The sequence below is a fragment of the Rhinolophus ferrumequinum genome, chromosome 14 (assembly GCF_004115265.2).
Source record: "Rhinolophus ferrumequinum isolate MPI-CBG mRhiFer1 chromosome 14, mRhiFer1_v1.p, whole genome shotgun sequence".
NCBI lineage: Eukaryota > Metazoa > Chordata > Mammalia > Chiroptera > Rhinolophidae > Rhinolophus > Rhinolophus ferrumequinum.
In genome coordinates this window covers 13,712,452-13,724,816 of record NC_046297.1, presented here as the reverse complement: position 1 = coordinate 13,724,816, position 12,365 = coordinate 13,712,452, and the positions used below count along the sequence as shown (strand labels likewise).

The following is a 12,365-nucleotide window of genomic DNA, read 5'->3' as shown; positions in this document are numbered from 1 at the left end:
AGCTGACTATGATTAATCAAAGTGATCAGCCTTAAAGTGTGCCCTGAAATGAATTTCAAGTGTAAATGCCCTTCAATCGTTTTTTAATATATTTACCTCCTCTAGTATTCTGAGAAATCAAGCTATTAAATTGCAGCTCTCAGATTATAAAGGCAAAATACCCAACCTTTTCTCAGCTCATCAACTTCTTGTCTTAAAGTATTTCGGCGAGGTGGTAGTGGTGGTTTTGTGTGTGTGTGTGTGTGTGTGTGCACACTTCACAACAGGAGGACAAATTTATCCTGGAAATGCTATTGTTCCCAGATGTTTGTATTTCAAAAAGAAATAAAGGATGAAAAAAAGAAAGTTGAAATGTGGCCAGACAGAGCCAGGTATTTGTCTCTCAAACAAGAATGGTGTCATTCCACTTGGAGTTTATTGACTCAAAACTTCCTTTTGGCTGAGAAATTTTTAAGCACTGTGAATGTGGCTTTAATTGAGAGATACACTAATCATTTGTTGATTTTATTATAAGGGAGGAACTTCTTTAAGCTTCTCTGTGCCTTATTGTGTGGATTGCTTTGTGTGTAGATCACAGTGAAAATGTGTAAAAGACCATTGGCGATGTGTTGATTTGTATGTACTGTACTTTATATCCATTTCTGTATGTCACTGAACATCATAAAGTTCTGTTAGGATTATGACATTTCAAAATATAAAAATGTTGGACTCACATCCTTTTTTTTTTTTTAAAGAAGGAGGCCATGTGGTGGTGACTGACATTAAAAATATTCTAACCTTTACCTGTGGAGCTAAATTTTTAAACATCATTTTAAAATATAAGGAAATGTTCCCTGAATTTAGGGAAGCCACACATAAATTGCAGTTTCTCTACCTTTGGAAGTTTATTTGTTCATAGCTTTGTGGCAAATTGTCAAGACTCATTTGATATGAAGTATATAGATGATTGTCTCAAAATCTGAAGCATGATATATGCACATGGGAATCTTTAAATAGGGAAGTCTATCTTCAAGTGATACCTGATAAAACTTAAATTAGTGTTGTGGGGCAAAAAAACCCCCCAAACCCACTCTACTTCAAAATGCTAACCTCTTTACTTCACACCCACTGAATTATGTAATTCTTAGTTCTCCATTCACGTTCTATACCTCTCTTTATCTTATCCGGAAAAAAGAGGCAAATAAGTGGGCCTAAAATGCAACTTCTATATTTGAAGAATAAGAAAGAGTAATAAGTTGTAAAGTGTGCCCTCAGCTGACTTGGAGATTAATGGGAATGAAAAAACAGTAGTTAGTAGATCTACAAAGACATGTAGAAAGGAGATTTCTTTGTACGCAAGATCTGCCAATTTGTGACCGCTCTCCCCGTCTATAAACACAAAAGGCCAAAACTTTGTTGATGAAAAAGAACTTCAAGTAATGCTAAATGAAGCATAGTTATCGCCTAGGTTATTTGGATATTTTTTGACTTTCCAGTTTACCCCAAGCCACAGGCCCACCAAGCCATTCCTGGGGTGGCTCTGACCCTCTGGCTGTCCAGCGGTCCTGCTCCCGGGACACACCGGTGTCATCTTCAGCAGCCGGGCCCGGGCGCGTTGGCCCAGGCCGCTCTTGGGCCCCAGGGCAGCGGTCGAGATCAGCTGAGCGGCGGGAAACATCCAAGAGTCTGGGCCTCTAGACGGGATCATTGGTGTCCCCTGAACTTTGCGCACAAGGCGGGCCGGGGGCCCGGGCTATCGCGGGGGTCCTCGGAAAAGAGAGCGCCTACCGAGCTGGTTTCCGCGGCGGGTCTCAGCAGGGTCGCCCAGCCTGCGGCTCCTGCCCAGCGCCCCTCGGCTTGGAGCGGGCGCCTTCCCGGCGCGCTGCCCGCCGCCCACCCGGCTTTCCCCGGCCGCCCCGCGCGCACTGCGGGAGGAGCCGCCGGCCGCCGTGACGCGTCAGGGAGGAAACGCCGGCGCCCGGCGGCCCTGCGGGGAAGGAGGAAGAGCGAGTGCGCTCGGCTCCGCGCCCGCCGCGCGGGGAGGCAGCACAGTGGAGCGGGGTAGGTGCGGGGCTGGAGGGACCCAAGGCGGGTGGGCGGGCGTTAGGGTCCGCGCGCGTCCGGGCCGCAGTCGGAGCCCCCCGGGCGGGTGAGACGGGGCGGGGCGAGGGGTGTCCGGGCCTCGACTGCTGCCTCGCCTCCGAGCAAACGTGCCTTTCCCGGGTCCCCTGGCAGCTCCCCCCTCAGCCCGACTCTGAGAGTTTGTGCTCTTTGTTTCCTCGAGGTGAATCGGTTGCTGCTGTTTGATTCCTAAACTCCCGAGTGGTATCGGTGGATGGACACAGTTAATTAACTCGTGCGCAGCTTCGGAGCGCGGGGCGGCCGGGAACCCGGAGGGTGGGAGACCCCCACCTGTGGTGGAAAGTAGTTGCGGGTCACCTGCGAGAGTCGGGGACAGAGGAGGCCTGGGGAGTGGAGGGCACGGGAATCAGCAACCTGTTGTCAGTGGACCTGTAGTCGTCATGACACTTTGAATATGTTGCTGCCCTTTAAGTTCTCTGCGATTTGAACCCTCTCCGTCTCTTTTCAAGTGAGTTTGGCTCTGTCGATACCCACAGTTTTAGCATTGGTATGTGCTATCTAGAAGTGCTTTGATATTTTTAGATTTTGTCATTTTTCGTGGTGGTTATTTGGAAAGAGAAAAGAAAGAATTCATCTCTTGAGACTTAAACTCTTTCATTACTTGGTCTTTGCACAGTGATTTCTGAACCAAGAGTAGAATTTCAGTCCTGCACAAAAGACTATATAGGGTATACTTGAGATGCAGAAATAAATTTAGAGCACTACAGTTTCTAAAATTTTATCAAGGTAGAAAATATTAGGCTGTTGTGTGTTTTGATTATCTAGATCGCTGTCACTAGGTTGAGGTATCAACCAGCCAGTCTGGAAAGTGCTTTATTTATTTAACAAACACTTAGTTAGCTCTTACTACGTGCTGGGCTCTTTCTAAGAGTTTTATAAATATTAACTCAAATTGTTAACTTAAGATATTATAGCGGTTCTAGCAATGAAGAGGCTCTGTGTACTTCAGTTCCCCAATGTCATTGCAAGAGCTAGAAATATGAGAGGAAGTTTCAGGCATGTTTTAGGACTGAGTGTGCCTTCAGGACCCTTTGGCTACCCCTCCTGTAAGACAAGCTGCCAGCCCTCCTCTTCTGGACCTCTTCTGGACCTCTTCCCTGCAGCTCTCATCCCTACCATCTTCTATAAGATGGTCTTTCCTATCTGCCATCATGCCCATGTTAGCTAACACTGGAGAGACCAGAACTTCCTCCTTTCTTCAACTGCCACTGCATGGAGCCTAATTTTGTTTTTAAAAGCAGCTTTGTCTCCAATCTGTTTGACTATTGATGTACCGAAGCTTAGATTTTAAGGGTCAGCTTGAATGTGGAAATGTACTATAAAGTAAAACATTTTTATACTTGTAGGTGTCCATTTTGTGATTTGCAGATATATAGAGAGAATATTTTTCCAGAATTAAAATGCCCTCTTTTAAAGGAGTGCCTTGGCCTGATGACCAGATTAGTGAATAAAATAGACATGGTTCTTGTCATTATGGTGATTATGAATCTAATGTCAAAATCTGCACGTCATACTGACTTACTTTCTCTCTGTTGTATATCCAGATTTCCAGGGAGATGATTAAATGAGACTCTAAAGCCTTATTTAATAGGATTATGAAGTGTCTCCTGGAATCAGGAGGGCTCCCTTTCCTCTGCTATAATTTATGGCACAACAGACGTTAGTAGTTTCAATTCAGCCAAATGACAACACTTTCATGGTTTACAAAGTGCTTCCAGACATACTTATTTGCTCTTCAGAGAGACTCTGTGAGGTTGGTAGCCATTTTTTATTCCTGTTTTTAATAAATGAGGAAACTGAGGCATAGAAATATTAAAAAGCTTTAGCCAGCATTGCACAGCTGGTAAGAGGCAGAACTTGAAAAAGGAGCAGGTATGTGGACAGTACCTGGCATGTGCCAGTCTGTAATAAACCTTTGTGGAATGAATGACTCCAAATGACTTCGTAGTTCTTGCTCTTTGAAAACATATGTCTCTCAAATACCATGTTTCCCCAAAAATAAGACTGGGTCTTATACTAATTTTTGCTCCAAAAGACGCATCAGGGCCTATGTTCAGGGGATGTCATCCTGAAAAATCACCCTAGGGCTTATTTTCCTGTGAGGTCTTATTTTTTGGGGAAGCATGGTACCATCATCAATTTGTGCCTAAAGATTTCCAGGCCTAATCTGATGTCTCTCTCTTATTTCCAACAGCATATGATACACATATTTTCTCCAAAAGGGATGAGAATGCCCTTTGGACTCCTTTGTTAGGATTTATCCTCTCTGGTTTTTGAAAAAGGAAATAGGTTGGTTATTTTTTTCTCTATCTCAAACACTTTACTTGTTCTGTATGATTTGGAGAGAGTTTAGATTAGACACATCAGTTAAGTGTTTGTGTTGACAGCTTTCTTGTCTCTCCCTGCTCAGTTAAGGTCATTTTTAAGGACTACAGATCACTATAGATTTTCAATGTCAGTGAACTCAATTAAGCTACTTGGAATTATGATCAAATTTAAACACAGTGATCCTAGGTATTGTAATTTTTTTGACGCGTCTAACATCACTACTGTGGTTTTTGAAATGTTGCCATTATTTAAGTATAAGGGTCTTTTAAAAAAAAAAAAACAAAAAAACAAAACAAAAATAACCCTCAACCATTTATATCCTTCAAGGATAAACTCTCTGTATTCTAAAGTATGTGACCTCCAGATGGAAAACCTTCGATTAGAGAGGAAAATATGGCCATTAACTGGTGGGAGAAATTGAGAAGGGAAGAAAAATGACATGGGATGGCTTTTCTCGTGAGGAGTATTAAGTGGTAAGAAACCCTAAATGAAGCCAGACTGAGTCATCTGCCTGTCAACATTCTTCTGTGTGTGGGTGGAATAAAATACTTTTGAAACCTGTCTTGTTTCAGAAACTACTTTACCTTTTCCAATTCTCATGTTTTCTCTCTCTCTCACTGGCTCTTTTTTAAAATTCATGTAAATTACTGACTAAACTGCTGATTCATGAAACTCAAATTATGTAACATGTTATTCCTGACAGAAACAGCTCGCGCATTATTTTAAGGGCCTCAATGTCTCTCTTTTCCTTTACCTGTTCCATTCCTTATGGTGCCATCTTTGTTCTCATTTCACCTTTTCTTTTTCTATTTCATGGAAAAATGTGGTAAATCTAAGAGGTGCCGATTCCACATCTTGTGGTTCATGTCAAAATAATTTTAACTCAGTAATAACTTGGAGTTAATTGTCACTGCGGAGGAAAACACCATGGAAATCAGATGCTGAAGGCCGACTCAAAACATCAAGCAGTAACATTTTTTTGCCTGTCTGAAGGTGAGCCAGGGGGTTTTCAAAGGGAATTAGGGCCAGTGTACCATCTCCTTGCCTTTGTTCGATTTCTCAGGGCCTTTCCTAGTTCCCACAGGTCCCTGAAAACCTGCCTTAGTTTATCTCCTTCTAGCCACCATTTCTTCTATTATTCAGAACCCAAATCTGCCTTGGGTGGGGGTGGTGAGTGAGTGAAAAAAGGGTGGTTATCTTAGAGCAATTGTAGTGTGAGAAAGATGTGTGGGTAAAGTAAGAGATGTTAGATCTCATGGTGAAAGATTCATGCAGAGCGCTGCTCTGCCTCTCCGAATGGGGCCATAATACAGGGAAAACTTATATGAAAATCCAAGAAAGTCTGGGAAGAATTAGAAACATACTATTGGCATATGATATTGGCAGGCAGAGTTCCTTTATGCCACCAAGTGCAAAAGTGTCATTATAGGTAGCTGGTTTTTTCAGGCAACAAAATAATATGCAGAAAATGTTTGCAGATAATTAAAATGTAGAGAGCTGGTTTCCTAGCATTTAACTTGAGAGTAAGGATGATTTGACAGGCTTTTGGTTGAGTAAAGGCCTGGATTTTGTACCTTTTTAAAGGCTTGCTCTTTTTGGAGAGTGTCTATATGTTGAGATAATAATGTCATTCTTTTCACTGTTCCATGATTTTAAATAAATGACGTTGTGTTTGCATAGCATACTGTTATGAATATGACTCAAGTTAATTGCTTCCATTCAGATTCTTGATGTATTTGCTATGCCAATCAATACCAAACATCTTTTTTTCTCTAGGTAAAAGGGACTTTGTATGGAGTATGTTCATATACAAAATTGGACTCACTGATGGACTAGCCAGTATACTGACTGCTGGATAAAACGTCCTCAAGTACAGTGGGGCTTCAATAGGACATGACTAATTGCTTCAGTTCAGAATGAGAAGGAACTTGATTGTTCTGGTTATTTACCTCCCTGTTTTTAAGATAAAAATAGATTAAAGTTAACTTAAAATGATCTGGTTTCCAACTCAGCATCCACACAAGCGTGTGTGTGTGTGTGTGTGTGTGTGTGTGTGTGTGTATGACTATATAATCTAATGCACATGTATATTATATTTATGACCAGGTAAAAGACTATAGGGATCAGATCCTTAGTTGATGAAGAAAACACTGTATGTATTTTTTTCCCATTTTTAGTTTTGTTTCTTATATTTTCTAAATAACATTTTTAATTACAAAGGAATATGTATGCCCTTAAATTTAAGCAACTGAGAAGCATGTGAAGTAAAAAATAAGTTCTCTCCATTCCAATCTTACTCATGAAAATAGCCACTGCTAAGTTTTTATATCCTTCTGGACTTTTCCTCATGCTGATATAAATCTGTGTATCTATAAATGTACATGGAGTTTTTTGAAAATGGGAATCATTCTATACAGTTTATTTTGTTTCCTATTTAACACTTTATCATGGACATCTGTAGGTCTACATCATTAGTTTTGACTGCTGCATGGTACTCCACCTTATAGTTAATAAATTATCCATTTTCTATTTCTATTATGTGTTCATTCTTTTGTATTTTTAAAAATGTTTAAATCACCAAAGTAACACAATTTTTTAAGTAATACATTTTTAAGAAAAATTAAAAGAAAATAATAATCACCAGTAAACCTACTACGCATTAATAATCACTATTATTATTTTCGAGTATATCTTTCTGAACTTCTGTGTCTGCATATCCATATTTTCAATGCCATTTAAAATTATTTCTCATATAAAAGCTTGCTTTGTTTGTTGGAGAATCATGCTTATGTAGCCAACAACAAACGTCATTGATTCCATGCACTTTTAAACCAGTTATTTTACTGTGTTTCCTGGCCACCTGCCATACCCCAAACCTGGATAATGCTCTTGGAAATTTATACTACTGCTCGTAAAAGGGATAAGGTGGGTGGGGGGTGGACGGACCGATAGATCTATCCAAATCAGCATAAAGCATGTATCCTTCCAATGGAGGTCAGTCAACATTTGTATTTGAAGTACATCTAAAATATAAGATATTTAAGAAAAGAAATAACAGAATATTCACATGAAATTGACTGTGGTCACTAAAGGAAATGCAGAAATAATGGACTTGAGCCAAGGAAACACTGTTAAATTTAGTTAAAAATGAAAACAGCTGAAGTTTACATGTTTTGAAATAGTTTCCCAATGAGAAGTACGTTTTTCTGAAATAATTGGTTTAACAAAGCTCCCACCAATGGTAAGAATAGGTGACCTTGACAGTTCTGGTGATCCTATTATATTATAGGCTGTCTCAGAGTTAGTAACCATTGACTTAGTATAATTTCATGCATACAACTGCCTAGTCACTAACACCACCAGTTTTTCCAGCCATCCTCTGTCTGGGGTAACATCTCTCCACCCCCCTTTTCTTCTCCCACTGTGCATGTGCACAAGCTATCACCGACACTTTCCTCCTGTATCCTTTTGCAGCCTTACCCCTTTTCTGAGAGTTTAGTACCACGTTTAACCTTGTTCTGTTTTCCTTTTCTTCCAGCTTTTGCTTTAAGAAAATTTCCCTCTGTCCTTTCTTCATTTTGATCTTAAGCAAAAAAGATACTAATCATGGTGGTACAGTTAAGAACAAGCCTTTAATAAAGAAAAGGAAAGCTTTTAGTTTGGAAGGAAAGGTAGATATTATAAAGAACTAGCGGTTTCAACCTTCAAAGCCCTTGAGAATACCCAGTAATTCCTTTCAAAATTTCCACAGTCTCCACCCACCTCCTCTTCTCTAAATATGTTGTTTTGTTTTCTTAAGTGTTGGCATGTACAATAACATTTAAAACTGTAAGTTTTTGTTCATGTCATCGCAATAGCATTGTTTTGTGATTTTTCCCCCCTATTGAAGATGTTAGCCATATTATGGGTTGACTAGAGAATGTTTTGGTCTTAAAGCTAACTCCTAGATAAGACCACTGTTCCCTTCAGAAAATACACCCAAAGTTCTAAATATCTGGTTTAAAAACAACCTCTTTGTTTTGGAGTTGAAGACTAAAAAGGCTATCTTAAACCAAAGATTAGCCATCTTTGAGAAGTGCTGTGCCAAGATTCCAAACGCTTCCTTTCCAGATTTTCATCAGCAGAGACATGTGTTGAGAAGCAGGGATCAGCCTTCCATTCTTGGGAGGTAGAGAGGAAGCAGTACTAGTCGAAGGAAATGTTTGGTTGCCCTGTAGACTCTCTCACGAGGTGGGGGTGGAGGATGGATCAGGCCCAGGTAGCTGACTTCATACCAACTTCAGCTCACCTGTAAAGGTGCTTCGGCCAGATGTGAGCTCCACACCAAGACAATAAGCTGCTTAAGCTGCATGAAATTAAAGACTTATTTTTTCATAAATGTTATTGAAAAAGGTTTTGAAACCACATGTTTATTCATCCTCCAAACAACAACACGGTGCTACCATTCATGGTGGCTTAACCATGAAAATTCTATATTATTTGCTTATTTGAACTGGGATCATTGTTAATAAACATTCAGAAGTTAAGACTTTGCTATGGTTTTAAAAAATCGTTCTTAGTTTTGTGGTGCTAAGTCTACATAAATGTACACAGTTCACATTTTAGTCCGTTCCAACACAAGTCCCTTTCTCTTTTTTCTAATTGTTCTCCTTTTACCCCAACTCTCTCTTCTCATGAATATTTTGTTGAATTATTTTTGTCTGTAAGGAAATGATTTTTTTATTAATGAAAAATAAGGCATATCAATGATTTAGCAGAGAAGAATTTTTACGAGATTTATAAGACTGTACCCTTTCCCCCTTAAAATATTGTGTCATCCTTTAGATTTCCTTTATTTTTGATTCCCATCAACATTAACATCATTTATTTCTATTCCTCCTTTTAAAAGTCCACTCAAGTACAAACAAAAGTCCCTGTGCCACTGAATTTTTTTTTTATTAGTTTCAGGTGTACAAAACCTAGTGATTAGACATTTATATATCTCACAAAGTGATAACCCCAATAAGTCTATCACCCATCTGACACTGTACTAGTTATTACAATATTATTGACTCTATTCCCTATACTGTACTTTATATCCCCGTGACTATTTTTTTTAGTTGACATTGAATATTAGTTTATATTAGTTTCAGTTGTGCAGTGTAGTGGTTAGACATTTATATAACTTACGAAATGATCCTCCCCGATAAGTCTGGTCCCGATCTGACACCATACATAGTTTTTACAATATTCCCCATACTGTACTTTTCCATGACTATTTTGTAGCTACCAATTTGTACTTCTTCATTCCACTGAATTTGTTGCTTTTGTTGGACATTTCAGGATTAGAAGTTTGCCTTTGAGTTGTAGAACAATATGTATAAAACGCCACCTCTGTGTAGAAAAACAAGGAAGAAATAAGAATATATTTTTGCTTTGTATCGCTAAGCAGAAAGAGACTCTAGAAGGAAACATAAGAAATTAAGTGTATATTTATTTGCGATTGGGTTATGAGAACTGAGTGGATAGGAACAGGGTGAGAAGCGGACTTTTCACCATATCTCTTTTATAATTCCTTGGTTTTTGAACTATGTGAATATGTAACCCATTGTAAAAGCAGTTTTAAAAATCGTGTGTGGGTTCCTTGACTTAAAAAAAAAAATCTGTATATTTCTATTGTCCCTTTTCCCTATGTCTTTAGCAAAGTTGTTGTTTCATATTTTTTTTTAAGAATGTGTGTGTATTCTAGCCTCAAAGGACTAGTAGTATTTCTCAGGCATCTTGACTTGGCTTTCGTCTCCTCAAGTGGTGGGACTAAGATTCATTATGAAGACTTCCCTTAGGAAATTCTGATACTGCAAATAGGGCCAAACCTTAAGTTATTGTTGGCTGAGTTGAAGAACCATTCAACTGAAATTACCTGCAGTACTTTGCCAACTGGATACTCAGTTGTTTCCTAATAAAACTGTTAGACAATACCAACCTAATCGGTGCAAAGTTACTTGATTTTCCACCCCATGGTATCTGTTATCTTGTCAACATGGTTATAATTGATCTACTTAATAACATATGGGGTTTGTTGCTTTTGTTGGTGCTTTTAGAAAATAAAGGTTGGTTTACTTTTAATATTTAGATAATTCTGCTCTTTTCAGTACACACTAAGCTAAATAGTTTTTCACCAGGATTTTTGTGATTTTTGTCTTTTGGATCAGTATTTTACCCCAAGGAGAGCAAAGAGAAAGGAATTTATATTGAATACGTACCATGTGCTGGGTGCTTTAGAGACATTATTTCATTAAATACTCATAATAACTCTACAGGGCTAAGTGTGTAGTTTCATTTTACAGATGAGGAAATTGGGGCTTAGTGAGGTTTTGAAGGTAGCCATGCGTGTGTAACACAGGACAAAACTGATTTGAACAGGTCTACCTGGCTTTACCAGGAGATCCCCTGAGCCTTTGAAAAGGGGGTAAAGGCTAACTCCTCTCAAAGGCCCTCATCAGAAAGAATAGGCAGAATTGATTTACAGATAACTCAGATTACCATTTGCTGAAGTGGGTCAATGAGTATGAAAACTGGCTTTCCATTTTTACTTTAGTATTCTGAGATTGTATTAATGTTGTAATCTAGAAACTGCTGCCAGACTTCAGGAAAAAAGCTGACTGAACATGTTTTAAATATCATATATATCTTACCTAATAGAAAAGGGCTTAAAATTCTAAATGGCTGAATGTGTTCAATTTTGAACTGACAGAATTTAAATGTCTTATGCTGTTATCTGCAGAGCTGTCACACACTCCTGTTAGCAACCAATGGCCAGTGAACTTTGTCAACTCTGACACATGCTGTTGTCAGATTCTAAAATTCCTTAACAATGAAAAGGACCAGCATTTACATTAATCCCTGGAAATAGAGCAACCAGGAGGTGCAAATACTGGGATGAGCTCCTGCTAACCAAGTAAGAATGAAAGAACATTTTAGGTTGGAATTCCTATGTTTCTATTATCTCATAAAATGTGTTTATGTTCTGGGAAAAGATGGTGAAAAGATACTGAGGAAATCCAAGTGATTAGAAAGTTAAAAAGGATCACAAGTGAGTAGAGAAGACAGAAGAAACCCGCAGCATACACTGGAGTATCTTACACTTAACACTTCAAACAAACAAAAACAGCTTTATTAAGACAATTCCCATGCCACTAAATTCACCCTTTTAAAGTGTACATTTCAGTGGTTTAGTCACAGAGTTGTGCAGCCACCATCACTATCTAATTCCAGAACGTTTTCCTCATTCCCAAAAGGAACCCTGGACCCATTAGCAGTAATTCCTACATATATTCCCTCCCTCACTCCCTACCCCCAGTCCCTGGCAATTCGGAATCTACATATCTCTTTCTCTAGATTTGCTTATTTTGGACATTTCATTAAAAATGGAATCATGCCTTTTGTGACTGGTTTATTTCATTTAGCATAATGTTTTGAAGTTTCATCCATGCTGTAGCACGTAGTACTTCATTTCTTTTTATTGCTGAAAAATATTCATTTGTACCAGTGTTCCATATTTTGCGTATTCATTCATTTGTTAATGGACATTTGGGTTGTTTCCATTTTTTGGCAATGATGAATAATGCTGCTGTGAATACTCATGTGTAAGTTTTTGTGTGGACATACGCGTATTTTTTCATTTGTGTATATGTAGGAGCAAAATTGCTGGGTCCCATGGTAATTCTTTTTTGACTTTTTAAGGCATTGCCAAACTGTATTCCAGTGTCTGCACTAGTTTACAGTCCAGCCAATAATGTATGAGAGTTCAGATTTGTCCACATCCTCACCAACACTTGTCTGTCTTTTTGATTTTAGTCATTTTAGTGGGTGTGAGGTGGTTTCTCATTGAGGTTTGGATTTGCATTTCCCTAATGACTACTGATGCTGGGCATCTT

The 12,365-nt window shown here is 38.9% G+C and overlaps 1 protein-coding gene across 2 annotated transcripts in view; it reads left to right on the top strand.

Annotated features, from left to right (window-relative positions):
• Nucleotides 1-1,880: 1,880 nt before the first annotated feature.
• Nucleotides 1,881-12,365, top strand: part of SGK3 (serum/glucocorticoid regulated kinase family member 3) — a 107,473-nt gene continuing 96,988 nt past the window's right edge. The window contains exon 1 of one of the 2 annotated variants that reach the window (XM_033126130.1): nt 1,881-2,040. The gene's annotated coding sequence lies outside the window, so the exon portion shown is untranslated. The remainder of the gene's footprint in view (nt 2,041-12,365) is intronic. The other variant, XM_033126126.1, reaches the window with a different exon arrangement.